At 52.4% G+C, this 21,393-nt stretch overlaps 43 non-coding genes across 43 annotated transcripts; all 43 read right to left on the reverse strand.

The window, feature by feature from the left end:
- Window positions 1–158: 158 nt before the first annotated feature.
- On the reverse strand, window positions 159–277 carry LOC147188978 (5S ribosomal RNA). Its single transcript, XR_015098343.1, has one exon. It is a non-coding gene; the product is annotated as a 5S ribosomal RNA (ribosomal RNA).
- Window positions 278–640: 363 nt separating this feature from the next.
- LOC147188979 (5S ribosomal RNA) lies at window positions 641–759 on the reverse strand. Its single transcript, XR_015098837.1, has one exon. It is a non-coding gene; the product is annotated as a 5S ribosomal RNA (ribosomal RNA).
- Window positions 760–1,238: 479 nt separating this feature from the next.
- LOC147188980 (5S ribosomal RNA) lies at window positions 1,239–1,357 on the reverse strand. Its single transcript, XR_015098838.1, has one exon. It is a non-coding gene; the product is annotated as a 5S ribosomal RNA (ribosomal RNA).
- Window positions 1,358–1,720: 363 nt separating this feature from the next.
- On the reverse strand, window positions 1,721–1,839 carry LOC147188981 (5S ribosomal RNA). Its single transcript, XR_015097862.1, has one exon. It is a non-coding gene; the product is annotated as a 5S ribosomal RNA (ribosomal RNA).
- A 364-nt stretch (window positions 1,840–2,203) lies between these two features.
- LOC147188982 (5S ribosomal RNA) lies at window positions 2,204–2,322 on the reverse strand. Its single transcript, XR_015098840.1, has one exon. It is a non-coding gene; the product is annotated as a 5S ribosomal RNA (ribosomal RNA).
- Window positions 2,323–2,685: 363 nt separating this feature from the next.
- On the reverse strand, window positions 2,686–2,804 carry LOC147188983 (5S ribosomal RNA). Its single transcript, XR_015098841.1, has one exon. It is a non-coding gene; the product is annotated as a 5S ribosomal RNA (ribosomal RNA).
- A 479-nt stretch (window positions 2,805–3,283) lies between these two features.
- LOC147188984 (5S ribosomal RNA) lies at window positions 3,284–3,402 on the reverse strand. The gene has a single exon (XR_015098842.1). It is a non-coding gene; the product is annotated as a 5S ribosomal RNA (ribosomal RNA).
- Window positions 3,403–3,765: 363 nt separating this feature from the next.
- LOC147188985 (5S ribosomal RNA) lies at window positions 3,766–3,884 on the reverse strand. The gene has a single exon (XR_015098344.1). It is a non-coding gene; the product is annotated as a 5S ribosomal RNA (ribosomal RNA).
- Window positions 3,885–4,246: 362 nt separating this feature from the next.
- On the reverse strand, window positions 4,247–4,365 carry LOC147188986 (5S ribosomal RNA). The gene has a single exon (XR_015098345.1). It is a non-coding gene; the product is annotated as a 5S ribosomal RNA (ribosomal RNA).
- Window positions 4,366–4,728: 363 nt separating this feature from the next.
- On the reverse strand, window positions 4,729–4,847 carry LOC147188987 (5S ribosomal RNA). Its single transcript, XR_015098843.1, has one exon. It is a non-coding gene; the product is annotated as a 5S ribosomal RNA (ribosomal RNA).
- A 364-nt stretch (window positions 4,848–5,211) lies between these two features.
- Window positions 5,212–5,330, reverse strand: LOC147188988 (5S ribosomal RNA). The gene has a single exon (XR_015098082.1). It is a non-coding gene; the product is annotated as a 5S ribosomal RNA (ribosomal RNA).
- A 363-nt stretch (window positions 5,331–5,693) lies between these two features.
- On the reverse strand, window positions 5,694–5,812 carry LOC147188989 (5S ribosomal RNA). Its single transcript, XR_015098844.1, has one exon. It is a non-coding gene; the product is annotated as a 5S ribosomal RNA (ribosomal RNA).
- Window positions 5,813–6,175: 363 nt separating this feature from the next.
- LOC147188990 (5S ribosomal RNA) lies at window positions 6,176–6,294 on the reverse strand. The gene has a single exon (XR_015098845.1). It is a non-coding gene; the product is annotated as a 5S ribosomal RNA (ribosomal RNA).
- A 362-nt stretch (window positions 6,295–6,656) lies between these two features.
- On the reverse strand, window positions 6,657–6,775 carry LOC147188991 (5S ribosomal RNA). The gene has a single exon (XR_015098846.1). It is a non-coding gene; the product is annotated as a 5S ribosomal RNA (ribosomal RNA).
- Window positions 6,776–7,139: 364 nt separating this feature from the next.
- LOC147188992 (5S ribosomal RNA) lies at window positions 7,140–7,258 on the reverse strand. Its single transcript, XR_015097938.1, has one exon. It is a non-coding gene; the product is annotated as a 5S ribosomal RNA (ribosomal RNA).
- A 363-nt stretch (window positions 7,259–7,621) lies between these two features.
- Window positions 7,622–7,740, reverse strand: LOC147188993 (5S ribosomal RNA). Its single transcript, XR_015098847.1, has one exon. It is a non-coding gene; the product is annotated as a 5S ribosomal RNA (ribosomal RNA).
- A 363-nt stretch (window positions 7,741–8,103) lies between these two features.
- Window positions 8,104–8,222, reverse strand: LOC147188994 (5S ribosomal RNA). The gene has a single exon (XR_015098848.1). It is a non-coding gene; the product is annotated as a 5S ribosomal RNA (ribosomal RNA).
- A 480-nt stretch (window positions 8,223–8,702) lies between these two features.
- On the reverse strand, window positions 8,703–8,821 carry LOC147188995 (5S ribosomal RNA). The gene has a single exon (XR_015098849.1). It is a non-coding gene; the product is annotated as a 5S ribosomal RNA (ribosomal RNA).
- A 363-nt stretch (window positions 8,822–9,184) lies between these two features.
- On the reverse strand, window positions 9,185–9,303 carry LOC147188996 (5S ribosomal RNA). The gene has a single exon (XR_015098346.1). It is a non-coding gene; the product is annotated as a 5S ribosomal RNA (ribosomal RNA).
- Window positions 9,304–9,665: 362 nt separating this feature from the next.
- LOC147188997 (5S ribosomal RNA) lies at window positions 9,666–9,784 on the reverse strand. Its single transcript, XR_015098347.1, has one exon. It is a non-coding gene; the product is annotated as a 5S ribosomal RNA (ribosomal RNA).
- A 363-nt stretch (window positions 9,785–10,147) lies between these two features.
- LOC147188998 (5S ribosomal RNA) lies at window positions 10,148–10,266 on the reverse strand. Its single transcript, XR_015098851.1, has one exon. It is a non-coding gene; the product is annotated as a 5S ribosomal RNA (ribosomal RNA).
- Window positions 10,267–10,630: 364 nt separating this feature from the next.
- LOC147188999 (5S ribosomal RNA) lies at window positions 10,631–10,749 on the reverse strand. Its single transcript, XR_015098852.1, has one exon. It is a non-coding gene; the product is annotated as a 5S ribosomal RNA (ribosomal RNA).
- Window positions 10,750–11,113: 364 nt separating this feature from the next.
- Window positions 11,114–11,232, reverse strand: LOC147189000 (5S ribosomal RNA). The gene has a single exon (XR_015098083.1). It is a non-coding gene; the product is annotated as a 5S ribosomal RNA (ribosomal RNA).
- A 363-nt stretch (window positions 11,233–11,595) lies between these two features.
- Window positions 11,596–11,714, reverse strand: LOC147189001 (5S ribosomal RNA). Its single transcript, XR_015098853.1, has one exon. It is a non-coding gene; the product is annotated as a 5S ribosomal RNA (ribosomal RNA).
- A 363-nt stretch (window positions 11,715–12,077) lies between these two features.
- On the reverse strand, window positions 12,078–12,196 carry LOC147189002 (5S ribosomal RNA). The gene has a single exon (XR_015098854.1). It is a non-coding gene; the product is annotated as a 5S ribosomal RNA (ribosomal RNA).
- Window positions 12,197–12,558: 362 nt separating this feature from the next.
- Window positions 12,559–12,677, reverse strand: LOC147189003 (5S ribosomal RNA). Its single transcript, XR_015097793.1, has one exon. It is a non-coding gene; the product is annotated as a 5S ribosomal RNA (ribosomal RNA).
- Window positions 12,678–13,041: 364 nt separating this feature from the next.
- LOC147189004 (5S ribosomal RNA) lies at window positions 13,042–13,160 on the reverse strand. The gene has a single exon (XR_015098855.1). It is a non-coding gene; the product is annotated as a 5S ribosomal RNA (ribosomal RNA).
- Window positions 13,161–13,523: 363 nt separating this feature from the next.
- LOC147189005 (5S ribosomal RNA) lies at window positions 13,524–13,642 on the reverse strand. The gene has a single exon (XR_015098856.1). It is a non-coding gene; the product is annotated as a 5S ribosomal RNA (ribosomal RNA).
- Window positions 13,643–14,005: 363 nt separating this feature from the next.
- On the reverse strand, window positions 14,006–14,124 carry LOC147189006 (5S ribosomal RNA). Its single transcript, XR_015098857.1, has one exon. It is a non-coding gene; the product is annotated as a 5S ribosomal RNA (ribosomal RNA).
- Window positions 14,125–14,488: 364 nt separating this feature from the next.
- On the reverse strand, window positions 14,489–14,607 carry LOC147189007 (5S ribosomal RNA). The gene has a single exon (XR_015098202.1). It is a non-coding gene; the product is annotated as a 5S ribosomal RNA (ribosomal RNA).
- A 364-nt stretch (window positions 14,608–14,971) lies between these two features.
- On the reverse strand, window positions 14,972–15,090 carry LOC147189008 (5S ribosomal RNA). Its single transcript, XR_015098858.1, has one exon. It is a non-coding gene; the product is annotated as a 5S ribosomal RNA (ribosomal RNA).
- Window positions 15,091–15,453: 363 nt separating this feature from the next.
- On the reverse strand, window positions 15,454–15,572 carry LOC147189009 (5S ribosomal RNA). The gene has a single exon (XR_015098859.1). It is a non-coding gene; the product is annotated as a 5S ribosomal RNA (ribosomal RNA).
- A 363-nt stretch (window positions 15,573–15,935) lies between these two features.
- Window positions 15,936–16,054, reverse strand: LOC147189010 (5S ribosomal RNA). Its single transcript, XR_015098111.1, has one exon. It is a non-coding gene; the product is annotated as a 5S ribosomal RNA (ribosomal RNA).
- A 362-nt stretch (window positions 16,055–16,416) lies between these two features.
- LOC147189011 (5S ribosomal RNA) lies at window positions 16,417–16,535 on the reverse strand. The gene has a single exon (XR_015098860.1). It is a non-coding gene; the product is annotated as a 5S ribosomal RNA (ribosomal RNA).
- A 363-nt stretch (window positions 16,536–16,898) lies between these two features.
- LOC147189012 (5S ribosomal RNA) lies at window positions 16,899–17,017 on the reverse strand. The gene has a single exon (XR_015098112.1). It is a non-coding gene; the product is annotated as a 5S ribosomal RNA (ribosomal RNA).
- A 478-nt stretch (window positions 17,018–17,495) lies between these two features.
- LOC147189013 (5S ribosomal RNA) lies at window positions 17,496–17,614 on the reverse strand. The gene has a single exon (XR_015098862.1). It is a non-coding gene; the product is annotated as a 5S ribosomal RNA (ribosomal RNA).
- Window positions 17,615–17,976: 362 nt separating this feature from the next.
- On the reverse strand, window positions 17,977–18,095 carry LOC147189014 (5S ribosomal RNA). Its single transcript, XR_015098348.1, has one exon. It is a non-coding gene; the product is annotated as a 5S ribosomal RNA (ribosomal RNA).
- A 362-nt stretch (window positions 18,096–18,457) lies between these two features.
- LOC147189015 (5S ribosomal RNA) lies at window positions 18,458–18,576 on the reverse strand. Its single transcript, XR_015098349.1, has one exon. It is a non-coding gene; the product is annotated as a 5S ribosomal RNA (ribosomal RNA).
- Window positions 18,577–18,939: 363 nt separating this feature from the next.
- Window positions 18,940–19,058, reverse strand: LOC147189016 (5S ribosomal RNA). The gene has a single exon (XR_015098863.1). It is a non-coding gene; the product is annotated as a 5S ribosomal RNA (ribosomal RNA).
- Window positions 19,059–19,422: 364 nt separating this feature from the next.
- On the reverse strand, window positions 19,423–19,541 carry LOC147189017 (5S ribosomal RNA). Its single transcript, XR_015098203.1, has one exon. It is a non-coding gene; the product is annotated as a 5S ribosomal RNA (ribosomal RNA).
- Window positions 19,542–19,905: 364 nt separating this feature from the next.
- LOC147189018 (5S ribosomal RNA) lies at window positions 19,906–20,024 on the reverse strand. Its single transcript, XR_015098864.1, has one exon. It is a non-coding gene; the product is annotated as a 5S ribosomal RNA (ribosomal RNA).
- Window positions 20,025–20,387: 363 nt separating this feature from the next.
- On the reverse strand, window positions 20,388–20,506 carry LOC147189019 (5S ribosomal RNA). Its single transcript, XR_015098866.1, has one exon. It is a non-coding gene; the product is annotated as a 5S ribosomal RNA (ribosomal RNA).
- Window positions 20,507–20,869: 363 nt separating this feature from the next.
- LOC147189020 (5S ribosomal RNA) lies at window positions 20,870–20,988 on the reverse strand. Its single transcript, XR_015098113.1, has one exon. It is a non-coding gene; the product is annotated as a 5S ribosomal RNA (ribosomal RNA).
- Window positions 20,989–21,393: the final 405 nt, after the last annotated feature.

A 21,393-nucleotide genomic window follows, 5' to 3' on the forward strand; every position in this document is an offset into this window, starting at 1 on the left:
TGTTGCAAAAGTGTGCTTTTCCAGCGGAGGTGCGACACATCAATAAGAGATTTAAAAATGTCAGTTCAACGTTGTGGCTCTCCCAGTTAAGGCTGAGGTGAAAAAGTGGAGAAAAGGAACCGCGAAATAATGTGAAAGAGTGTTCACGTGGGTGCAAAAGCTTACAGCACCTGGTATTCCCAGGCGGTCTCCCATCCAAGTACTAACCAGGCCCGACCCTGCTTAGCTTCCGAGATCGGACGAGATCGGGCGTTCTCGGGGTAGTATGGTCGTAAGCGAGAAAAGAAGTGAAAATTGTCCCCTTTATAGCCGACAGGCACTTCCGGGTCGGGGGTGGACTGGTGGGGTGAATTTTTTTCATTTATTCACCTCCTCCCGAGTGCACGAAGGAGGGGCCCGCTCCCGTGGTGGTTTGAGCGCTCAGCCTGTCAGGCTCGCATACGGTCCGCTGCGAGCACGCAGCTCCTCGGTACTTGATGTCTGTTGCGAAAGTGTGCTTTTCCAGCCGAGGTGCAACACATCAATAAGAGATTTAAAAATATCAGTTCAACGTTGAGGGTCCCCCAGTTAAGGCTGAGGTGAAAAAAGTGGAGAAAAGGTAGCGCGAAATAACGTGAAAGAGTGTTCACGTGGGTGCAAAAGCTTACAGCACCTGGTATTCCCAGGCGGTCTCCCATCCAAGTACTAACCAGGCCCGACCCTGCTTAGCTTCCGAGATCGGACGAGATCGGGCGTTCTCAGGGTAGTATGGCCGTAAGCGAGGGAAAACGTGAAAATTGTCCCCTTTATAGCAGACAGGGCACTTCCGGGTCGGGGGCGGAGTGGTGAGGTGAATTTTTTTCATTTATTCACCTCCTCCCGAGTGCACGAAGGAGGGGCCCGCTCCCGTGGTGGTTTGAGCGCTCAGCCTGTCAGGCTCGCATACGGTCCGCTGCGAGCACGCAGCTCCTCGGTACTTGATGTCTGTTGCAAAAATTTGCTTTTCCAGTGGAGGTGCAAAAGCATCCAGCAGGCGGAAATCCCAAGCTGCTTCTTGTACAAGTGCTATCATGACCGAGCCCCGTGCAGACGGCTCCCTCTGTTGGACATTATTTTATTCCAAAGAGACGTTGATCTGTCAAATCAACTTGAAGGAAACGATTTCAAAACACAGGATAAGTAAAAGTTGAATGACAAATGAAAGCCAAAATTTTAGGCAAGAGCAGTTATTTGTGTTGTGAATTGGAGGTGGGTGCAAAAGCTTACAGCACCTGGTATTCCCAGGCGGTCTCCCATCCAAGTACTAACCAGGCCCGACCCTGCTTAGCTTCCGAGATCGGACGAGATCGGGCGTTCTCAGGGTAGTATGGCCGTAAGCGAGAAAAGACGTTAAAATTGTCCCCTTTATAGGTGACAGGGCACTTCCGGGTCGGGGGCGGAGTAGTGGGGTGAATTTTTTTCATTTATTCACATCCTCCCGAGTGCACGAAGGAGGGGCCCACTCCCGTGGTGGTTTCAGCGCTCAGCCTGTCAGGCTCGCATACGGTCCGCTGCGAGCACGCAGCTCCTCGGTACTTGATGTCTGTTGCAAAAGTGTGCTTTTCCAGCGGAGGTGCAACACATCAATAAGAGATTTAAAAATGTCAGTTCAACGTTGTGGCTCTCCCAGTTAAGGCTGAGGTGAAAAAGTGGAGAAAAGGAAGCGCGAAATAACGTGAAAGAGTATTCACCTGGGTGCAAAAGCTTACAGCACCTGGTATTCCCAGGCGGTCTCCCATCCAAGTACTAACCAGGCCCGACCCTGCTTAGCTTCCGAGATCAGACGAGATCGGGCGTTCTCAGGGTAGTATGGCCGTAAGCGAGAAAAGAAGTGAAAATCCTCCCCTTTATAGCTGACAGGGCACTTCCGGGTCGGGGGCGGAGTGGTGGGGTGAATTTTTTTCATTTATTCACCTCCTCCCGAGTGCACCAAGGAGGGGCCCGCTCCCGTGGTGGTTTGAGCGCTCAGCCTGTCAGGCTCGCATACGGCCAGCTGCGAGCACGCAGCTCCTCGGTACTTGATGTCTGTTGCAAAAGTGTGCTTTTCCAGCGGAGGTGCAACACATCAATAAGAGATTTAAAAATATCAGTTCAACGTTGAGGGTCCCCCAGTTAAGGCTGAGGTGAAAAAAGTGGAGAAAAGGTAGCGCGAAATAACGTGAAAGAGTGTTCACGTGGGTGCAAAAGCTTACAGCACCTGGTATTCCCAGGCGGTCTCCCATCCAAGTACTAACCAGGCCCGACCCTGCTTAGCTTCCGAGATCGGACGAGATCGGGCGTTCTCAGGGTAGTATGGCCGTAAGCGAGGGAAAACGTGAAAATTGTCCCCTTTATAGCAGACAGGGCACTTCCGGGTCGGGGGCGGAGTAGTGGGGTGAATTTTTTTCATTTATTCACCTCCTCCCGAGTGCACGAAGGAGGGGCCCGCTCCCGTGGTGGTTTGAGCGCTCAGCCTGTCAGGCTCGCATACGGTCCGCTGCGAGCACGCAGCTCCTCGGTACTTGATGTCTGTTGCAAAAGTGTGCTTTTCCAGCGGAGGTGCAACACATCAATAAGAGATTTAAAAATGTCAGTTCAACGTTGTGTCTCTCCCAGTTAAGGCTGAGGTGAAAAAATGGAGAAAAGGAAGCGCGAAATAACGTGAAAGAGTGTTCACGTGGGTGCAAAAGCTTACAGCACCTGGTATTCCCAGGCGGTCTCCCATCCAAGTACTAACCAGGCCCGACCCTGCTTAGCTTCCGAGATCGGACGAGATCGGGCGTTCTCAGGGTAGTATGGCCGTAAGCGAGAAAAGAAGTGAAAATTGTCCCTTTTATAGCTGACAGGGCACTTCCGGGTCGGGGGCGGAGTAGTGGGGTGATTTTTTTTCATTTATTCACCTCCTCGCGAGTGCACGAAGGAGGGGCCCGCTCCCGTGGTGGTTTGAGCGCTCAGCCTGTCAGGCTCGCATACGGTCCGCTGCGAGCACGCAGCTCCTCGGTACTTGATGTCTTTTGCAAAATTTTGCTTTTCCAGTGGAGGTGCAAAAGCATCCAGCAGGCGGAAATCCCAAGCTGCTTCTTGTCCAAGTGCTATCATGACCGAGCAGCGTGCAGACGGCTCCCTCTGTTGGACATTATTTTATTCCAAAGAGACGTTGATCTGTCAAATCAACTTGAAGGAAACGATTTCAAAACACAGGATAGGTGAAAGTTGAATGACAAATGAAAGCCAAAATTTTAGGCAAGAGCAGTGATTTGTGTTGTGAATTGGAGGTGGGTGCAAAAGCTTACAGCACCTGGTATTCCCAGGCGGTCTCCCATCCAAGTACTAACCAGGCCCGACCCTGCTTAGCTTCCGAGATCGGACGAGATCGGGCGTTCTCAGGGTAGTATGGCCGTAAGCGAGAAAAGAAGTGAAAATTGTCCCCTTTATAGCTGACAGGGCACTTCCGGGTCGGGGGCGGAGTAGTGGGGTGAATTTTTTTCATTTATTCACCTCCTTCCGAGTGCACGAAGGAGGGGCCCGCTCCCGTGGTGGTTTGAGCGCTCAGCCTGTCAGGCTCGCATACGGTCCGCTGCGAGCACGCAGCTCCTCGGTACTTGATGTCTGTTGCAAAAGTGTGCTTTTCCAGCGGAGGTGCACCACATCAATAAGAGATTTAAAAATGTCAGTTCAACGTTGTGGCTCTCCCAGTTAAGGCTGAGGTGAAAAAGTGGAGAAAAGGAACCGCGAAATAATGTGAAAGAGTGTTCACGTGGGTGCAAAAGCTTACAGCACCTGGTATTCCCAGGCGGTCTCCCATCCAAGTACTAACCAGGCCCGACCCTGCTTAGCTTCCGAGATCGGACGAGATCGGGCGTTCTCGGGGTAGTATGGTCGTAAGCGAGAAAAGAAGTGAAAATTGTCCCCTTTATAGCCGACAGGCACTTCCGGGTCGGGGGTGGACTGGTGGGGTGAATTTTTTTCATTTATTCACCTCCTCCCGAGTGCACGAAGGAGGGGCCCGCTCCCGTGGTGGTTTGAGCGCTCAGCCTGTCAGGCTCGCATACGGTCCGCTGCGAGCACGCAGCTCCTCGGTACTTGATGTCTGTTGCAAAAGTGTGCTTTTCCAGCGGAGGTGCGACACATCAATAAGAGATTTAAAAATGTCAGTTCAACGTTGTGGCTCTCCCAGTTAAGGCTGAGGTGAAAAAGTGGAGAAAAGGAACCGCGAAATAATGTGAAAGAGTGTTCACGTGGGTGCAAAAGCTTACAGCACCTGGTATTCCCAGGCGGTCTCCCATCCAAGTACTAACCAGGCCCGACCCTGCTTAGCTTCCGAGATCGGACGAGATCGGGCGTTCTCGGGGTAGTATGGTCGTAAGCGAGAAAAGAAGTGAAAATTGTCCCCTTTATAGCCGACAGGCACTTCCGGGTCGGGGGTGGACTGGTGGGGTGAATTTTTTTCATTTATTCACCTCCTCCCGAGTGCACGAAGGAGGGGCCCGCTCCCGTGGTGGTTTGAGCGCTCAGCCTGTCAGGCTCGCATACGGTCCGCTGCGAGCACGCAGCTCCTCGGTACTTGATGTCTGTTGCGAAAGTGTGCTTTTCCAGCCGAGGTGCAACACATCAATAAGAGATTTAAAAATATCAGTTCAACGTTGAGGGTCCCCCAGTTAAGGCTGAGGTGAAAAAAGTGGAGAAAAGGTAGCGCGAAATAACGTGAAAGAGTGTTCACGTGGGTGCAAAAGCTTACAGCACCTGGTATTCCCAGGCGGTCTCCCATCCAAGTACTAACCAGGCCCGACCCTGCTTAGCTTCCGAGATCGGACGAGATCGGGCGTTCTCAGGGTAGTATGGCCGTAAGCGAGGGAAAACGTGAAAATTGTCCCCTTTATAGCAGACAGGGCACTTCCGGGTCGGGGGCGGAGTAGTGGGGTGAATTTTTTTCATTTATTCACCTCCTCGCGAGTGCACGAAGGAGGGGCCCGCTCCCGTGGTGGTTTGAGCGCTCAGCCTGTCAGGCTCGCATACGGCCAGCTGCGAGCACGCAGCTCCTCGGTACTTGATGTCTGTTGCAAAAGTGTGCTTTTCCAGCGGAGGTGCAACACATCAATAAGAGATTTAAAAATATCAGTTCAACGTTGAGGGTCCCCCAGTTAAGGCTGAGGTGAAAAAAGTGGAGAAAAGGTAGCGCGAAATAACGTGAAAGAGTGTTCACGTGGGTGCAAAAGCTTACAGCACCTGGTATTCCCAGGCGGTCTCCCATCCAAGTATTAACCAGGCCCGACCCTGCTTAGCTTCCGAGATCGGACGAGATCGGGCGTTCTCAGGGTAGTATGGCCGTAAGCGAGGGAAAACGTGAAAATTGTCCCCTTTATAGCAGACAGGGCACTTCCGGGTCGGGGGCGGAGTAGTGGGGTGAATTTTTTTCATTTATTCACCTCCTCGCGGGTGCACGAAGGAGGGGCCCGCTCCCGTGGTGGTTTGAGCGCTCAGCCTGTCAGGCTCGCATACGGTCCGCTGCGAGCACGCAGCTCCTCGGTACTTGATGTCTGTTGCAAAAGTGTGCTTTTCCAGCGGAGGTGCAACACATCAATAAGAGATTTAAAAATTTCAGTTGAACGTTGTGGCTCTCCCAGTTAAGGCTGAGGTGAAAAAGTGGAGAAAAGGAAGCGCGAAATAACGTGAAAGAGTATTCACGTGGGTGCAAAAGCTTACAGCACCTGGTATTCCCAGGCGGTCTCCCATCCAAGTACTAACCAGGCCCGACCCTGCTTAGCTTCCGAGATCGGACGAGATCGGGCGTTCTCAGGGTAGTATGGCCGTAAGCGAGAAAAGAAGTGAAAATCGTCCCCTTTATAGCTGACAGGGCACTTCCGGGTCGGGGGCGGAGTGGTGGGGTGAATTTTTTTCATTTATTCACCTCCTCCCGAGTGCACGAAGGATGGGCCCGCTCCCGTGGTTGTTTGAGCGCTCAGCCTGTCAGGCTTGCATACGGTCCGCTGCGAGCACGCAGCTCCTCGGTACTTGATGTCTGTTGCAAAAGTGTGCTTTTCCAGCGGAGGTGCAACACATCAATAAGAAATTTAAAAATATCAGTTCAACGTTGTGTCTCTCCCAGTTAAGGCTGAGGTGAAAAAGTGGAGAAAAGGAAGCGCGAAATAACGTGAAAGAGTGTTCACGTGGGTGCAAAAGCTTACAGCACCTGGTATTCCCAGGCGGTCTCCCATCCAAGTACTAACCAGGCCCGACCCTGCTTAGCTTCCGAGATCGGACGAGATCGGGCGTTCTCAGGGTAGTATGGCCGTAAGCGAGAAAAGAAGTGAAAATTGTCCCTTTTATAGCTGACAGGGCACTTCCGGGTCGGGGGCGGAGTAGTGGGGTGATTTTTTTTCATTTTTCACCTCCTCGCGAGTGCACGAAGGAGGGGCCCGCTCCCGTGGTGGTTTGAGCGCTCAGCCTGTCAGGCTCGCATACGGTCCGCTGCGAGCACGCAGCTCCTCGGTACTTGATGTCTGTTGCAAAAGTGTGCTTTTCCAGCGGAGGTGCAACACATCAATAAGAGATTTAAAAATGTCAGTTCAACGTTGTGGCTCTCCCAGTTAAGGCTGAGGTGAAAAAGTGGAGAAAAGGAAGCGCGAAATATTGTGAAAGAGTATTCACGTGGGTGCAAAAGCTTACAGCACCTGGTATTCCCAGGCGGTCTCCCATCCAAGTACTAACCAGGCCCGACCCTGCTTAGCTTCCGAGATCGGACGAGATCGGGCGTTCTCAGGGTAGTATGGCCGTAAGCGAGAAAAGAAGTGAAAATTGTCCCCTTTATAGCTGACAGAGCACTTCCGGGTCGGGGGCGCAGTAGTGGGGTGAATTTTTTTCATTTATTCACCTCCTCGCGAGTGCACGAAGGAGGGGCCCGCTCCCGTGGTGGTTTGAGCGCTCAGCCTGTCAGGCTCGCATACGGCCAGCTGCGAGCACGCAGCTCCTCGGTACTTGATGTCTGTTGCAAAAGTGTGCTTTTCCAGCGGAGGTGCAACACATCAATAAGAGATTTAAAAATATCAGTTCAACGTTGAGGGTCCCCCAGTTAAGGCTGAGGTGAAAAAAGTGGAGAAAAGGTAGCGCGAAATAACGTGAAAGAGTGTTCACGTGGGTGCAAAAGCTTACAGCACCTGGTATTCCCAGGCGGTCTCCCATCCAAGTACTAACCAAGCCCGACCCTGCTTAGCTTCCGAGATCGGACGAGATCGGGCGTTCTCAGGGTAGTATGGCCGTAAGCGAGGGAAAACGTGAAAATTGTCCCCTTTATAGCAGACAGGGCACTTCCGGGTCGGGGGCGGAGTAGTGGGGTGAATTTTTTTCATTTATTCACCTCCTCGCGGGTGCACGAAGGAGGGGCCCGCTCCCGTGGTGGTTTGAGCGCTCAGCCTGTCAGGCTCGCATACGGTCCGCTGCGAGCACGCAGCTCCTCGGTACTTGATGTCTGTTGCAAAAGTGTGCTTTTCCAGCGGAGGTGCAACACATCAATAAGAGATTTAAAAATGTCAGTTGAACGTTGTGGCTCTCCCAGTTAAGGCTGAGGTGAAAAAGTGGAGAAAAGGAAGCGCGAAATAACGTGAAAGAGTGTTCACGTGGGTGCAAAAGCTTACAGCACCTGGTATTCCCAGGCGGTCTCCCATCCAAGTACTAACCAGGCCCGACCCTGCTTAGCTTCCGAGATCGGACGAGATCGGGCGTTCTCAGGGTAGTATGGCCGTAAGCGAGGGAAAACGTGAAAATTGTCCCCTTTATAGCAGACAGGGCACTTCCGGGTCGGGGGCGGAGTAGTGGGGTGAATTTTTTTCATTTATTCACCTCCTCCCGAGTGCACGAAGGAGGGGCCCGCTCCCGTGGTGGTTTGAGCGCTCAGCCTGTCAGGCTCGCATACGGTCCGCTGCGAGCACGCAGCTCCTCGGTACTTGATGTCTGTTGCAAAAGTGTGCTTTTCCAGCGGAGGTGCAACACATCAATAAGAGATTTAAAAATGTCAGTTCAACGTTGTGTCTCTCCCAGTTAAGGCTGAGGTGAAAAAATGGAGAAAAGGAAGCGCGAAATAACGTGAAAGAGTGTTCACGTGGGTGCAAAAGCTTACAGCACCTGGTATTCCCAGGCGGTCTCCCATCCAAGTACTAACCAGGCCCGACCCTGCTTAGCTTCCGAGATCGGACGAGATCGGGCGTTCTCAGGGTAGTATGGCCGTAAGCGAGAAAAGAAGTGAAAATTGTCCCTTTTATAGCTGACAGGGCACTTCCGGGTCGGGGGCGGAGTAGTGGGGGTGATTTTTTTTCATTTATTCACCTCCTCGCGAGTGCACGAAGGAGGGGCCCGCTCCCGTGGTGGTTTGAGCGCTCAGCCTGTCAGGCTCGCATACGGTCCGCTGCGAGCACGCAGCTCCTCGGTACTTGATGTCTTTTGCAAAATTTTGCTTTTCCAGTGGAGGTGCAAAAGCATCCAGCAGGCGGAAATCCCAAGCTGCTTCTTGTCCAAGTGCTATCATGACCGAGCAGCGTGCAGACGGCTCCCTCTGTTGGACATTATTTTATTCCAAAGAGACGTTGATCTGTCAAATCAACTTGAAGGAAACGATTTCAAAACACAGGATAGGTGAAAGTTGAATGACAAATGAAAGCCAAAATTTTAGGCAAGAGCAGTGATTTGTGTTGTGAATTGGAGGTGGGTGCAAAAGCTTACAGCACCTGGTATTCCCAGGCGGTCTCCCATCCAAGTACTAACCAGGCCCGACCCTGCTTAGCTTCCGAGATCGGACGAGATCGGGCGTTCTCAGGGTAGTATGGCCGTAAGCGAGAAAAGAAGTGAAAATTGTCCCCTTTATAGCTGACAGGGCACTTCCGGGTCGGGGGCGGAGTAGTGGGGTGAATTTTTTTCATTTATTCACCTCCTTCCGAGTGCACGAAGGAGGGGCCCGCTCCCGTGGTGGTTTGAGCGCTCAGCCTGTCAGGCTCGCATACGGTCCGCTGCGAGCACGCAGCTCCTCGGTACTTGATGTCTGTTGCAAAAGTGTGCTTTTCCAGCGGAGGTGCACCACATCAATAAGAGATTTAAAAATGTCAGTTCAACGTTGTGGCTCTCCCAGTTAAGGCTGAGGTGAAAAAGTGGAGAAAAGGAACCGCGAAATAATGTGAAAGAGTGTTCACGTGGGTGCAAAAGCTTACAGCACCTGGTATTCCCAGGCGGTCTCCCATCCAAGTACTAACCAGGCCCGACCCTGCTTAGCTTCCGAGATCGGACGAGATCGGGCGTTCTCGGGGTAGTATGGTCGTAAGCGAGAAAAGAAGTGAAAATTGTCCCCTTTATAGCCGACAGGCACTTCCGGGTCGGGGGTGGACTGGTGGGGTGAATTTTTTTCATTTATTCACCTCCTCCCGAGTGCACGAAGGAGGGGCCCGCTCCCGTGGTGGTTTGAGCGCTCAGCCTGTCAGGCTCGCATACGGTCCGCTGCGAGCACGCAGCTCCTCGGTACTTGATGTCTGTTGCAAAAGTGTGCTTTTCCAGCGGAGGTGCGACACATCAATAAGAGATTTAAAAATGTCAGTTCAACGTTGTGGCTCTCCCAGTTAAGGCTGAGGTGAAAAAGTGGAGAAAAGGAACCGCGAAATAATGTGAAAGAGTGTTCACGTGGGTGCAAAAGCTTACAGCACCTGGTATTCCCAGGCGGTCTCCCATCCAAGTACTAACCAGGCCCGACCCTGCTTAGCTTCCGAGATCGGACGAGATCGGGCGTTCTCGGGGTAGTATGGTCGTAAGCGAGAAAAGAAGTGAAAATTGTCCCCTTTATAGCCGACAGGCACTTCCGGGTCGGGGGTGGACTGGTGGGGTGAATTTTTTTCATTTATTCACCTCCTCCCGAGTGCACGAAGGAGGGGCCCGCTCCCGTGGTGGTTTGAGCGCTCAGCCTGTCAGGCTCGCATACGGTCCGCTGCGAGCACGCAGCTCCTCGGTACTTGATGTCTGTTGCGAAAGTGTGCTTTTCCAGCCGAGGTGCAACACATCAATAAGAGATTTAAAAATATCAGTTCAACGTTGAGGGTCCCCCAGTTAAGGCTGAGGTGAAAAAAGTGGAGAAAAGGTAGCGCGAAATAACGTGAAAGAGTGTTCACGTGGGTGCAAAAGCTTACAGCACCTGGTATTCCCAGGCGGTCTCCCATCCAAGTACTAACCAGGCCCGACCCTGCTTAGCTTCCGAGATCGGACGAGATCGGGCGTTCTCAGGGTAGTATGGCCGTAAGCGAGGGAAAACGTGAAAATTGTCCCCTTTATAGCAGACAGGGCACTTCCGGGTCGGGGGCGGAGTAGTGGGGTGAATTTTTTTCATTTATTCACCTCCTCGCGAGTGCACGAAGGAGGGGCCCGCTCCCGTGGTGGTTTGAGCGCTCAGCCTGTCAGGCTCGCATACGGTCCGCTGCGAGCACGCAGCTCCTCGGTACTTGATGTCTGTTGCAAAAGTGTGCTTTTCCAGCGGAGGTGAAACACATTAATAAGAGATTTAAAAATGTCAGTTGAACGTTGTGGCTCTCCCAGTTAAGGCTGAGGTGAAAAAAGTGGAGAAAAGGTAGCGCGAAATAACGTGAAAGAGTGTTCACGTGGGTGCAAAAGCTTACAGCACCTGGTATTCCCAGGCGGTCTCCCATCCAAGTACTAACCAGGCCCGACCCTGCTTAGCTTCCGAGATCGGACGAGATCGGGCGTTCTCAGGGTAGTATGGCCGTAAGCGAGGGAAAACGTGAAAATTGTCCCCTTTATAGCAGACAGGGCACTTCCGGGTCGGGGGCGGAGTCGTGGGGTGAATTTTTTTCATTTATTCACCTCCTCGCGAGTGCACGAAGGAGGGGCCCGCTCCCGTGGTGGTTTGAGCGCTCAGCCTGTCAGGCTCGCATACGGCCAGCTGCGAGCACGCAGCTCCTCGGTACTTGATGTCTGTTGCAAAAGTGTGCTTTTCCAGCGGAGGTGCAACACATCAATAAGAGATTTAAAAATATCAGTTCAACGTTGAGGGTCCCCCAGTTAAGGCTGAGGTGAAAAAAGTGGAGAAAAGGTAGCGCGAAATAACGTGAAAGAGTGTTCACGTGGGTGCAAAAGCTTACAGCACCTGGTATTCCCAGGCGGTCTCCCATCCAAGTATTAACCAGGCCCGACCCTGCTTAGCTTCCGAGATCGGACGAGATCGGGCGTTCTCAGGGTAGTATGGCCGTAAGCGAGGGAAAACGTGAAAATTGTCCCCTTTATAGCAGACAGGGCACTTCCGGGTCGGGGGCGGAGTAGTGGGGTGAATTTTTTTCATTTATTCACCTCCTCGCGGGTGCACGAAGGAGGGGCCCGCTCCCGTGGTGGTTTGAGCGCTCAGCCTGTCAGGCTCGCATACGGTCCGCTGCGAGCACGCAGCTCCTCGGTACTTGATGTCTGTTGCAAAAGTGTGCTTTTCCAGCGGAGGTGCAACACATCAATAAGAGATTTAAAAATTTCAGTTGAACGTTGTGGCTCTCCCAGTTAAGGCTGAGGTGAAAAAGTGGAGAAAAGGAAGCGCGAAATAACGTGAAAGAGTATTCACGTGGGTGCAAAAGCTTACAGCACCTGGTATTCCCAGGCGGTCTCCCATCCAAGTACTAACCAGGCCCGACCCTGCTTAGCTTCCGAGATCGGACGAGATCGGGCGTTCTCAGGGTAGTATGGCCGTAAGCGAGAAAAGAAGTGAAAATCGTCCCCTTTATAGCTGACAGGGCACTTCCGGGTCGGGGGCGGAGTGGTGGGGTGAATTTTTTTCATTTATTCACCTCCTCCCGAGTGCACGAAGGATGGGCCCGCTCCCGTGGTTGTTTGAGCGCTCAGCCTGTCAGGCTTGCATACGGTCCGCTGCGAGCACGCAGCTCCTCGGTACTTGATGTCTGTTGCAAAAGTGTGCTTTTCCAGCGGAGGTGCAACACATCAATAAGAAATTTAAAAATATCAGTTCAACGTTGTGTCTCTCCCAGTTAAGGCTGAGGTGAAAAAGTGGAGAAAAGGAAGCGCGAAATAACGTGAAAGAGTGTTCACGTGGGTGCAAAAGCTTACAGCACCTGGTATTCCCAGGCGGTCTCCCATCCAAGTACTAACCAGGCCCGACCCTGCTTAGCTTCCGAGATCGGACGAGATCGGGCGTTCTCAGGGTAGTATGGCCGTAAGCGAGAAAAGAAGTGAAAATTGTCCCTTTTATAGCTGACAGGGCACTTCCGGGTCGGGGGCGGAGTAGTGGGGTGATTTTTTTTCATTTTTCACCTCCTCGCGAGTGCACGAAGGAGGGGCCCGCTCCCGTGGTGGTTTGAGCGCTCAGCCTGTCAGGCTCGCATACGGTCCGCTGCGAGCACGCAGCTCCTCGGTACTTGATGTCTGTTGCAAAAGTGTGCTTTTCCAGCGGAGGTGCAACACATCAATAAGAGATTTAAAAATGTCAGTTCAACGTTGTGGCTCTCCCAGTTAAGGCTGAGGTGAAAAAGTGGAGAAAAGGAAGCGCGAAATATTGTGAAAGAGTATTCACGTGGGTGCAAAAGCTTACAGCACCTGGTATTCCCAGGCGGTCTCCCATCCAAGTACTAACCAGGCCTGACCCTGCTTAGCTTCCGAGATCGGACGAGATCGGGCGTTCTCAGGGTAGTATGGCCGTAAGCGAGAAAAGAAGTGAAAATTGTCCCCTTTATAGCTGACAGAGCACTTCCGGGTCGGGGGCGCAGTAGTGGGGTGAATTTTTTTCATTTATTCACCTCCTCGCGAGTGCACGAAGGAGGGGCCCGCTCCCGTGGTGGTTTGAGCGCTCAGCCTGTCAGGCTCGCATACGGCCAGCTGCGAGCACGCAGCTCCTCGGTACTTGATGTCTGTTGCAAAAGTGTGCTTTTCCAGCGGAGGTGCAACACATCAATAAGAGATTTAAAAATATCAGTTCAACGTTGAGGGTCCCCCAGTTAAGGCTGAGGTGAAAAAAGTGGAGAAAAGGTAGCGCGAAATAACGTGAAAGAGTGTTCACGTGGGTGCAAAAGCTTACAGCACCTGGTATTCCCAGGCGGTCTCCCATCCAAGTACTAACCAGGCCCGACCCTGCTTAGCTTCCGAGATCGGACGAGATCGGGCGTTCTCAGGGTAGTATGGCCGTAAGCGAGGGAAAACGTGAAAATTGTCCCCTTTATAGCAGACAGGGCACTTCCGGGTCGGGGGCGGAGTAGTGGGGTGAATTTTTTTCATTTATTCACCTCCTCGCGAGTGCACGAAGGAGGGGCCCGCTCCCGTGGTGGTTTGAGCGCTCAGCCTGTCAGGCTCGCATACGGTCCGCTGCGAGCACGCAGCTCCTCGGTACTTGATGTCTGTTGCAAAAGTGTGCTTTTCCAGCGGAGGTGCAACACATCAATAAGAGATTTAAAAATGTCAGTTGAACGTTGTGGCTCTCCCAGTTAAGGCTGAGGTGAAAAAGTGGAGAAAAGGAAGCGCGAAATAACGTGAAAGAGTATTCACGTGGGTGCAAAAGCTTACAGCACCTGGTATTCCCAGGCGGTCTCCCATCCAAGTACTAACCAGGCCCGACCCTGCTTAGCTTCCGAGATCGGACGAGATCGGGCGTTCTCAGGGTAGTATGGCCGTAAGCGAGGGAAAACGTGAAAATTGTCCCCTTTATAGCAGACAGGGCACTTCCGGGTCGGGGGCGGAGTAGTGGGGTGAATTTTTTTCATTTATTCACCTCCTCGCGAGTGCACGAAGGAGGGGCCCGCTCCCGTGGTGGTTTGAGCGCTCAGCCTGTCAGGCTCGCATACGGTCCGCTGCGAGCACGCAGCTCCTCGGTACTTGATGTTGTTGCAAAAGTGTGCTTTTCCAGCGGAGGTGAAACACATTAATAAGAGATTTAAAAATGTCAGTTGAACGTTGTGGCTCTCCCAGTTAAGGCTGAGGTGAAAAAAGTGGAGAAAAGGTAGCGCGAAATAACGTGAAAGAGTGTTCACGTGGGTGCAAAAGCTTACAGCACCTGGTATTCCCAGGCGGTCTCCCATCCAAGTACTAACCAGGCCCGACCCTGCTTAGCTTCCGAGATCGGACGAGATCGGGCGTTCTCAGGGTAGTATGGCCGTAAGCGAGAAAAGAAGTGAAAATCGTCCCCTTTATAGCTGACAGGGCACTTCCGGGTCGGGGGCGGAGTGGTGGGGTGAATTTTTTTCATTTATTCACCTCCTCCCGAGTGCACGAAGGAGGGGCCCGCTCCCGTGGTGGTTTGAGCGCTCAGCCTGTCAGGCTTGCATACGGTCCGCTGCGAGCACGCAGCTCCTCGGTACTTGATGTCTGTTGCAAAAGTGTGCTTTTCCAGCGGAGGTGCAACACATCAATAAGAGATTTAAAAATATCAGTTCAACGTTGTGGGTCCCCCAGTTAAGGCTGAGGTGAAAAAAGTGGAGAAAAGGTAGCGCGAAATAACGTGAAAGAGTGTTCACGTGGGTGCAAAAGCTTACAGCACTTGGTATTCCCAGGCGGTCTCCCATCCAAGTACTAACCAGGCCCGACCCTGCTTAGCTTCCGAGATCGGACGAGATCGGGCGTTCTCAGGGTAGTATGGCCGTAAGCGAGAAAAGAAGTGAAAATTGTCCCCTTTATAGCTGACAGGGCACTTCCGGGTCGGGGGCGCAGTAGTGGGGTGAATTTTTTTCATTTATTCACCTCCTTGCGAGTGCACGAAGGAGGGGCCCGCTCCCGTGGTGGTTTGAGCGCTCAGCCTGTCAGGCTCGCATACGGCCAGCTGCGAGCACGCAGCTCCTCGGTACTTGATGTCTGTTGCAAAAGTGTGCTTTTCCAGCGGAGGTGCAACACATCAATAAGAGATTTAAAAATATCAGTTCAACGTTGAGGGTCCCCCAGTTAAGGCTGAGGTGAAAAAAGTGGAGAAAAGGTAGCGCGAAATAACGTGAAAGAGTGTTCACGTGGGTGCAAAAGCTTACAGCACCTGGTATTCCCAGGCGGTCTCCCATCCAAGTACTAACCAGGCCCGACCCTGCTTAGCTTCCGAGATCGGACGAGATCGGGCGTTCTCAGGGTAGTATGGCCGTAAGCGAGGGAAAACGTGAAAATTGTCCCCTTTATAGCAGACAGGGCACTTCCGGGTCGGGGGCGGAGTAGTGGGGTGAATTTTTTTCATTTATTCACCTCCTCCCGAGTGCACGAAGGAGGGGCCCGCTCCCGTGGTGGTTTGAGCGCTCAGCCTGTCAGGCTCGCATACGGTCCGCTGCGAGCACGCAGCTCCTCGGTACTTGATGTCTGTTGCAAAAGTGTGCTTTTCCAGCGGAGGTGCAACACATCAATAAGAGATTTAAAAATGTCAGTTCAACGTTGTGTCTCTCCCAGTTAAGGCTGAGGTGAAAAAGTGGAGAAAAGGAAGGGCGAAATAACGTGAAAGAGTGTTCACGTGGGTGCAAAAGCTTACAGCACCTGGTATTCCCAGGCGGTCTCCCATCCAAGTACTAACCAGGCCCGACCCTGCTTAGCTTCCGAGATCGGACGAGATCGGGCGTTCTCAGGGTAGTATGGCCGTAAGCGAGAAAAGAAGTGAAAATCGTCCCCTTTATAGCTGACAGGGCACTTCCGGGTCGGGGGCGGAGTGGTGGGGTGAATTTTTTTCTTTTATTCACCTCCTCCCGAGTGCACGAAGGAGGGGCCCGCTCCCGTGGTTGTTTGAGCGCTCAGCCTGTCAGGCTTGCATACGGTCCGCTGCGAGCACGCAGCTCCTCGGTACTTGATGTCTGTTGCAAAAGTGTGCTTTTCCAGCGGAGGTGCAACACATCAATAAGAAATTTAAAAATATCAGTTCAACGTTGTGTCTCTCCCAGTTAAGGCTGAGGTGAAAAAGTGGAGAAAAGGAAGCGCGAAATAACGTGAAAGAGTGTTCACGTGGGTGCAAAAGCTTACAGCACCTGGTATTCCCAGGCGGTCTCCCATCCAAGTACTAACCAGGCCCGACGCTGCTTAGCTTCCGAGATCGGACGAGATCGGGCGTTCTCAGGGTAGTATGGCCGTAAGCGAGAAAAGAAGTGAAAATTGTCCCTTTTATAGCTGACAGGGCACTTCCGGGTCGGGGGCGGAGTAGTGGGGTGATTTTTTTTCATTTTTCACCTCCTCGCGAGTGCACGAAGGAGGGGCCCGCTCCCGTGGTGGTTTGAGCGCTCAGCCTGTCAGGCTCGCATACGGTCCGCTGCGAGCACGCAGCTCCTCGGTACTTGATGTCTGTTGCAAAAGTGTGCTTTTCCAGCGGAGGTGCAACACATCAATAAGAGATTTAAAAATGTCAGTTCAACGTTGTGTCTCTCCCAGTTAAGGCTGAGGTGAAAAAGTGGAGAAAAGGAAGGGCGAAATAACGTGAAAGAGTGTTCACGTGGGTGCAAAAGCTTACAGCACCTGGTATTCCCAGGCGGTCTCCCATCCAAGTACTAACCAGGCCCGACCCTGCTTAGCTTCCGAGATCGGACGAGATCGGGCGTTCTCAGGGTAGTATGGCCGTAAGCGAGAAAAGAAGTGAAAATCGTCCCCTTTATAGCTGACAGGGCACTTCCGGGTCGGGGGCGGAGTGGTGGGGTGAATTTTTTTCTTTTATTCACCTCCTCCCGAGTGCACGAAGGAGGGGCCCGCTCCCGTGGTTGTTTGAGCGCTCAGCCTGTCAGGCTTGCATACGGTCCGCTGCGAGCACGCAGCTCCTCGGTACTTGATGTCTGTTGCAAAAGTGTGCTTTTCCAGCGGAGGTGCAACACATCAATAAGAAATTTAAAAATATCAGTTCAACGTTGTGTCTCTCCCAGTTAAGGCTGAGGTGAAAAAGTGGAGAAAAGGAAGCGCGAAATAACGTGAAAGAGTGTTCACGTGGGTGCAAAAGCTTACAGCACCTGGTATTCCCAGGCGGTCTCCCATCCAAGTACTAACCAGGCCCGACGCTGCTTAGCTTCCGAGATCGGACGAGATCGGGCGTTCTCAGGGTAGTATGGCCGTAAGCGAGAAAAGAAGTGAAAATTGTCCCTTTTATAGCTGACAGGGCACTTCCGGGTCGGGGGCGGAGTAGTGGGGTGATTTTTTTTCATTTTTCACCTCCTCGCGAGTGCACGAAGGAGGGGCCCGCTCCCGTGGTGGTTTGAGCGCTCAGCCTGTCAGGCTCGCATACGGTCCGCTGCGAGCACGCAGCTCCTCGGTACTTGATGTCTTTTGCAAAATTTTGCTTTTCCAGTGGAGGTGAAAAAGCATCCAGCAGGCGGAAATCCCAAGCTGCTTCTTGTCCAAGTGCTATCATGACCGAGCAGCGTGCAGACGGCTCCCTCTGTTGGACATTATTTTATTCCAAAGAGACGTTGATCTGTCAAATCAACTTGAAGGAAACGATTTCAAAACACAGGATAGGTGAAAGTTGAATGACAAATGAAAGCCAAAATTTTAGGCAAGAGCAGTGATTTGTGTTGTGAATTGGAGGTGGGTGCAAAAGCTTACAGCACCTGGTATTCCCAGGCGGTCTCCCATCCAAGTACTAACCAGGCCCGACCCTGCTTAGCTTCCGAGATCGGACGAGATCGGGCGTTCTCAGGGTAGTATGGCCGTAAGCGAGAAAAGAAGTGAAAATTGTCCCCTTTATAGCTGACAGGCACTTCCGGGTTGGGGGTGGAGTGGTGGGGTGAATTTTTTTCATTTATTCACCTCCTCCCGAGTGCACGAAGGAGGGGCCCGCTCCCGTGGTGGTTTGAGCGCTCAGCCTGTCAGGCTCGCATACGGTCCGCTGCGAGCACGCAGCTCCTCGGTACTTGATGTCTGTTGCAAAAGTGTGCTTTTCCAGCGGAGGTGCACCACATCAATAAGAGATTTAAAAATGTCAGTTCAACGTTGTGGCTCTCCCAGTTAAGGCTGAGGTGAAAAAGTGGAGAAAAGGAACCGCGAAATAATGTGAAAGAGTGTTCACGTGGGTGCAAAAGCTTACAGCACCTGGTATTCCCAGGCGGTCTCCCATCCAAGTACTAACCAGGCCCGACCCTGCTTAGCTTCCGAGATCGGACGAGATCGGGCGTTCTCGGGGTAGTATGGTCGTAAGCGAGAAAAGAAGTGAAAATTGTCCCCTTTATAGCCGACAGGCACTTCCGGGTCGGGGGTGGACTGGTGGGGTGAATTTTTTTCATTTATTCACCTCCTCCCGAGTGCACGAAGGAGGGGCCCGCTCCCGTGGTGGTTTGAGCGCTCAGCCTGTCAGGCTCGCATACGGTCCGCTGCGAGCACGCAGCTCCTCGGTACTTGATGTCTGTTGCAAAAGTGTGCTTTTCCAGCGGAGGTGCGACACATCAATAAGAGATTTAAAAATGTCAGTTCAACGTTGTGGCTCTCCCAGTTAAGGCTGAGGTGAAAAAGTGGAGAAAAGGAACCGCGAAATAATGTGAAAGAGTGTTCACGTGGGTGCAAAAGCTTACAGCACCTGGTATTCCCAGGCGGTCTCCCATCCAAGTACTAACCAGGCCCGACCCTGCTTAGCTTCCGAGATCGGACGAGATCGGGCGTTCTCGGGGTAGTATGGTCGTAAGCGAGAAAAGAAGTGAAAATTGTCCCCTTTATAGCCGACAGGCACTTCCGGGTCGGGGGTGGACTGGTGGGGTGAATTTTTTTCATTTATTCACCTCCTCCCGAGTGCACGAAGGAGGGGCCCGCTCCCGTGGTGGTTTGAGCGCTCAGCCTGTCAGGCTCGCATACGGTCCGCTGCGAGCACGCAGCTCCTCGGTACTTGATGTCTGTTGCGAAAGTGTGCTTTTCCAGCCGAGGTGCAACACATCAATAAGAGATTTAAAAATATCAGTTCAACGTTGAGGGTCCCCCAGTTAAGGCTGAGGTGAAAAAAGTGGAGAAAAGGTAGCGCGAAATAACGTGAAAGAGTGTTCACGTGGGTGCAAAAGCTTACAGCACCTGGTATTCCCAGGCGGTCTCCCATCCAAGTACTAACCAGGCCCGACCCTGCTTAGCTTCCGAGATCGGACGAGATCGGGCGTTCTCAGGGTAGTATGGCCGTAAGCGAGGGAAAACGTGAAAATTGTCCCCTTTATAGCAGACAGGGCACTTCCGGGTCGGGGGCGGAGTGGTGGGGTGAATTTTTTTCATTTATTCACCTCCTCCCGAGTGCACGAAGGAGGGGCCCGCTCCCGTGGTGGTTTGAGCGCTCAGCCTGTCAGGCTTGCATACGGTCCGCTGCGAGCACGCAGCTCCTCGGTACTTGATGTCTGTTGCAAAAGTGTGCTTTTCCAGCGGAGGTGCAACACATCAATAAGAGATTTAAAAATATCAGTTCAACGTTGTGGGTCCCCCAGTTAAGGCTGAGGTGAAAAAAGTGGAGAAAAGGTAGCGCGAAATAACGTGAAAGAGTGTTCACGTGGGTGCAAAAGCTTACAGCACTTGGTATTCCCAGGCGGTCTCCCATCCAAGTACTAACCAGGCCCGACCCTGCTTAGCTTCCGAGATCGGACGAGATCGGGCGTTCTCAGGGTAGTATGGCCGTAAGCGAGAAAAGAAGTGAAAATTGTCCCCTTTATAGCTGACAGGGCACTTCCGGGTCGGGGGCGCAGTAGTGGGGTGAATTTTTTTCATTTATTCACCTCCTTGCGAGTGCACGAAGGAGGGGCCCGCTCCCGTGGTGGTTTGAGCGCTCAGCCTGTCAGGCTCGCATACGGCCAGCTGCGAGCACGCAGCTCCTCGGTACTTGATGTCTGTTGCAAAAGTGTGCTTTTCCAGCGGAGGTGCAACACATCAATAAGAGATTTAAAAATATCAGTTCAACGTTGAGGGTCCCCCAGTTAAGGCTGAGGTGAAAAAAGTGGAGAAAAGGTAGCGCGAAATAACGTGAAAGAGTGTTCACGTGGGTGCAAAAGCTTACAGCACCTGGTATTCCCAGGCGGTCTCCCATCCAAGTACTAACCAGGCCCGACCCTGCTTAGCTTCCGAGATCGGACGAGATCGGGCGTTCTCAGGGTAGTATGGCCGTAAGCGAGGGAAAACGTGAAAATTGTCCCCTTTATAGCAGACAGGGCACTTCCGGGTCGGGGGCGGAGTAGTGGGGTGAATTTTTTTCATTTATTCACCTCCTCCCGAGTGCACGAAGGAGGGGCCCGCTCCCGTGGTGGTTTGAGCGCTCAGCCTGTCAGGCTCGCATACGGTCCGCTGCGAGCACGCAGCTCCTCGGTACTTGATGTCTGTTGCAAAAGTGTGCTTTTCCAGCGGAGGTGCAACACATCAATAAGAGATTTAAAAATGTCAGTTCAACGTTGTGTCTCTCCCAGTTAAGGCTGAGGTGAAAAAGTGGAGAAAAGGAAGGGCGAAATAACGTGAAAGAGTGTTCACGTGGGTGCAAAAGCTTACAGCACCTGGTATTCCCAGGCGGTCTCCCATCCAAGTACTAACCAGGCCCGACCCTGCTTAGCTTCCGAGATCGGACGAGATCGGGCGTTCTCAGGGTAGTATGGCCGTAAGCGAGAAAAGAAGTGAAAATCGTCCCCTTTATAGCTGACAGGGCACTTCCGGGTCGGGGGCGGAGTGGTGGGGTGAATTTTTTTCTTTTATTCACCTCCTCCCGAGTGCACGAAGGAGGGGCCCGCTCCCGTGGTTGTTTGAGCGCTCAGCCTGTCAGGCTTGCATACGGTCCGCTGCGAGCACGCAGCTCCTCGGTACTTGATGTCTGTTGCAAAAGTGTGCTTTTCCAGCGGAGGTGCAACACATCAATAAGAAATTTAAAAATATCAGTTCAACGTTGTGTCTCTCCCAGTTAAGGCTGAGGTGAAAAAGTGGAGAAAAGGAAGCGCGAAATAACGTGAAAGAGTGTTCACGTGGGTGCAAAAGCTTACAGCACCTGGTATTCCCAGGCGGTCTCCCATCCAAGTACTAACCAGGCCCGACGCTGCTTAGCTTCCGAGATCGGACGAGATCGGGCGTTCTCAGGGTAGTATGGCCGTAAGCGAGAAAAGAAGTGAAAATTGTCCCTTTTATAGCTGACAGGGCACTTCCGGGTCGGGGGCGGAGTAGTGGGGTGATTTTTTTTCATTTTTCACCTCCTCGCGAGTGCACGAAGGAGGGGCCCGCTCCCGTGGTGGTTTGAGCGCTCAGCCTGTCAGGCTCGCATACGGTCCGCTGCGAGCACGCAGCTCCTCGGTACTTGATGTCTTTTGCAAAATTTTGCTTTTCCAGTGGAGGTGAAAAAGCATCCAGCAGGCGGAAATCCCAAGCTGCTTCTTGTCCAAGTGCTATCATGACCGAGCAGCGTGCAGACGGCTCCCTCTGTTGGACATTATTTTATTCCAAAGAGACGTTGATCTGTCAAATCAACTTGAAGGAAACGATTTCAAAACACAGGATAGGTGAAAG

Source organism: Hippocampus guttulatus, chromosome 20 (genome assembly GCF_054856545.1).
Source record: "Hippocampus guttulatus isolate MCC_2025c chromosome 20, RoL_Hgut_1.0, whole genome shotgun sequence".
Classification (NCBI taxonomy): Eukaryota; Metazoa; Chordata; class Actinopteri; order Syngnathiformes; family Syngnathidae; genus Hippocampus; species Hippocampus guttulatus.